The sequence below is a fragment of the Salmo salar genome, chromosome ssa14 (genome assembly GCF_905237065.1).
Source record: "Salmo salar chromosome ssa14, Ssal_v3.1, whole genome shotgun sequence".
Classification (NCBI taxonomy): Eukaryota; Metazoa; Chordata; class Actinopteri; order Salmoniformes; family Salmonidae; genus Salmo; species Salmo salar.
This window is the reverse complement of record NC_059455.1, coordinates 75,215,060-75,219,457: the sequence shown is the minus strand read 5'-3', so window position 1 is coordinate 75,219,457 and position 4,398 is coordinate 75,215,060.

Below are 4,398 nucleotides of genomic sequence, written 5' to 3'. Positions count from 1 at the left end.
GCTGACAGACCAGGGCGGGACAAAATAACTCACTGTAAACCTCTGATTGGTTAATATAATACTAGAAGGGCGAGGTCATCGGGCACTCTCTAAGCATCCACCAATCGATTCATTGAAGTTGGCTGAAGATAGACTGCTCTCGAGCAAGCGATTGGTTGCAGAGTTAAATCTCAGAGAAATGGGTGGTGCACAATCTTCAGAAAAACAGAAAGGTCGTCTGGGTTTCTGTTGTTGACAACTGCAATGTTATTCTTATACCAGTCATCGTAAATTGAAACAACCACTGCACAGTTGAACTATTAAAATTCTGTAGCTAGATCCCTCCTAAAAATCCACATACTGCTGTACTAATGTAACAGACAGAAGCAATACTGTTACACTAACACATTTATTACAGCTTTATAAAGTACTAAGCGCCATATGTATTTTCACTACCAACAAGACAATAATAATCAAAATATTTTTTGTACATGTTTTAATAGCCTGCTTTTGTACAAATCTGATCAAGTTCTTTCACCCGCGATACAAAAAAAAAAATATGATGTATAGCTGATTCACAATCAAATGCATATACTGTTGAAAAACAAAGCGGATACAGAACCAAAATAAAATGTTACAGTTGCTATCGGTTGTGTAAAGTACTTAAGTAAAATACTTGAAAGTACTACTTAAGTAGTTTTGGGGCATCTGTACTTTACTATTTATATTTTTGACAACTTTTACTTCACTACATTCCTAAAGAAAAATATGTACTTTTTTCCTCCATACAAAAGTACTCATTACATTTTTAATGCTTAGCAGGACAGGAAAATTGTCTAATTCACACACTTATCAAGAGAACATCCCTTGTCATCCCTACTGCCTCTGATCTGGCGCACTCACTAAACACATGCTTAGTTTGTAAATATTGTCTGAATGTTGGAGCATGACCCTGGCTTTCCATAAATAAAAAAAACAAGTAAATAATGCCATCTAGTTTGCTTTAGATAAGGAGTTTTAAATTATTTACACTTTCATACTTAAGTATATTTCAAACCAAATACTTTTACTCAAGTAGAATTTTACCAGGTGACTTTCACTTGAGTCATTTTCTATTAAATTATCTTTACTTTTACTCAAATATGAAAATTAGGTACTTTTTCCACCACTGGCTGCAATATGTAACTTTTTGGGCGACCGACCAAATTCACATAGAAATATAAGTCATAGATACAGTCTGTTGCTCTCATTGAAAGCAAGTCTAAGAAGTGGTAGATCTGTTCCAAGTGCGCTATAAGTTGTCTTCTGCATCTATTACTTTTGGTTTTGTACAGAAAATACAATATTTAGCAAACTATTAGATTTTTAGCAACCAGGAAATGGCAGAGCCATTTCGCATATTGCACATGTAAAAGGCATTGGACAAGGACTGAAAAAGAAGTGAAGCTGAAGACCGGGTTCAGAATAAGGGGGGTGTAAACTTTCCAGATATACCACAATGTAAAATAGTTTGATTTTAAAGTGCCATTCAAACTTCTTCACAGGTAGGCTACATTTTCAAAGAACCCACAACTGAATGTTGAGGTTTACCGGATGTACTATTGCATGTAACATCCTTCATAAACTCTTAATATCAATTTGAAGTTGCAGTGTTGGGGAGTAGTGAACTTCATGTAGTTCAACTAGTAATTTACCTACATTTTTGAAGTAGCTTGGTGGTAGTTTAACTAAATTCAAATCAAGGTAGTATTTTCAGTAGTTAAATACTTTTTTGCAATGTAGTGGTGTAGCTAACTACTAGAACTAAACTCTACTACTATTTTTGCAAAAAAAAATATGGTTGAAATCAGCATCAGACCTGTCCAATTTTCACTTGAAAAATAGTTTGATTAATAGTACAAATTACATTCTGTTAACATCGAACTACAGAGGGATCTGTTCTTGACATTTTTCAACTATGACATTTCAGACTTACATGTGGATGTAGTGGACTACCACTTCAAAGTAACTTTAGTGAAGTAAACTGTATATTTTTTAAGGGTAGCTTTAGTGTAGCTTAATTTCTTCCAGTGTGAAGTAATTGGTAACAATATTTTCAGAGTAGCTTCCCCAACACTGAGTACTTGGTACATGATATCAGGATAACGTGCAAATACTTGGCTGATGTTCAGGTACTGCCATTATGAAAACAGAAGCAGGTAAGTATGGCAGATAGAGGATATGTTGTCATTGGGTTAGAGCATGTAAAACATTCTAACCCAATAACAACATATTTCCTATGTAGTAGCTACTACTAATAATACAAATACAGTACTCATGCTTTTACAGGTCAATCACCTTTAGAGAAACCTCAGTTAAATGACAAAAAATAAACAGCAGGACAAGACAATTAAATAATAAAAAACAATGTCTTGTTAATAGCAAACATGCATAACAACCACAACCACATAGATGAACCACTTTGTAAATAAACCCCCAAAATACATCCAAGTAAACCAAACAAACTAAAGTTACTCAAACGCAAATGTCCCCAAAATACAAAAGAAAACAAGTGTATATTTCCACGCTTGTGAAACAAAATCAACATGCAAGGTTAGGTCAGTGATTGAATTACAAAGAGAGGAAGAGGCCTGGGAAAATCCACAGTGTCGTTTAACACAGACAGAATACACTTGGTTTCCAGCTATGCAGAGCAAAGGATTGTCCAGAGAGGGTCAATACCAAACATTTCCTAATGTATACAGTAGAAAGTAACTTTACACAGGCAACCAAATTCAGATTTTTTTTGCCCAATTATTGTCAAAAGAGCTGATCTGATTAGTAAAATAAAATAAGAAATTAGAATTGAGCTGCCTGTATAAATGCAGCATCTGTGGATGATTTCACATGATGTGGAATACCACAACATTGCACTGAAAATACCAGTGCAACTTATGAGCCATTTTTTCAGATTCTTGAGTGGTTGTCTTGAGTTAACTAATTATGAGTAGTTAACTTCAAATAATTGTCATAAAAATAAACCGTTTATTATGCCATATAATTTGGCTTCTCTTGGCCATTTGTACAGCAGTCCAAAAGTTTTGATTGAGAGTTAACTGAATGTGTAATTGTTCACAAGATCATTTGTTTACAAGTGTGCAATGCAGTATATAGATACAGTGAATTCAGCAAGTATTCAGACCCCTTGACTTTTTCAACCTTTTTATGTTACCCTATTCTAAAATTGATGTTAAAAAATCCTTATCTACACACAATGCACAAAGCAAAAACTGTTTTTATACATTTTTGCAAATGTATAAAAATAAATAAAACAAAACTGAAATATTATATTTACATAGCTATTCAGACCCTTTACTCAGCACTTTGTTGAAGAACCTTTGGCAGCGATTACAGCCTCAAGTCTTCTTGGGAATGACACTACAAGTTTGACACACCTGTATTTGGGGAGTTTCTCCCATTCTTCTCTGCAGATCCTCTCAAGCTCTGTCAGGTTGGATGGGGAGCGTTGCTGCACAGCTATTTTCAGGTATCTCCAGAGATGTTCGATCGGGTTCAAGTCTGGGATCTGGCTGGTCCACTCAAGGACATTCAGAGACTTGTCCCAAAGCCACTCCTGAGTTGTCTTGGCTACGTGATTAGGGTCGTTGTCCTGTTGGAAGGTGAACCTTCACCCCAGTCTGAGGTCCTGAGCGCTCTGGAGCAGGTTTTCATCATGGATCTCTCTGTACTTTGCTTCGTTCATCTTTGCCTCGATCCTGACTAGTCTCCCAGTCCCTGCCGCAGAAAAATATCCCCACAGCATGATGCTGCCACCACCATGCTTCACCGTAGGGATAGTGCCTGGTTTCCTCCAGATGTGACGCTTGGCATTCAGACCCAAGAGTTCAATCTTAGTTTCATCAGACCAGAGAACCTTGTTTCTCATGGTCTGAGAGTCTTTAGGTACCATTTGGCAAACTCCAAGCGGACTGTCATGTGCCTTTTAATGAGGAGTGGCTTCCGTCTGGCCACTACCATTAAGGCCTGAGTGCTGGAGTGCTGCAGAGATGGTTGTCCTTCTGGAAGGTTCTCCCATCTTCACAGAGGAACTCTGGAGCTCTGTCAGAGTGACCACCGGATTCTTGGTCATCTCCCTGACCAAGGCCCTTCTCCCCGATTGCGCAGTTTGGCCGGGCGGCCAGCTTTAGGAAGAGTGTTGGTTGATCCAAACTTCTTCCATTTAAGAATGATGGAGGCCACTGTGTTCTTGTGGACCTTCAATGCTGCAGAAATTATTTGGTACCCTTCCCCAGATCTGTGCCTCGACACAATCCTGCCTCGGAGCTCTATGGACAATTCCTTTGACCTCATGGCTGGGTTTTTGCTCTGACATGAACTGTCAACTGTGGGACCTTATATAGACAGGTGTGTGCCTTTCCA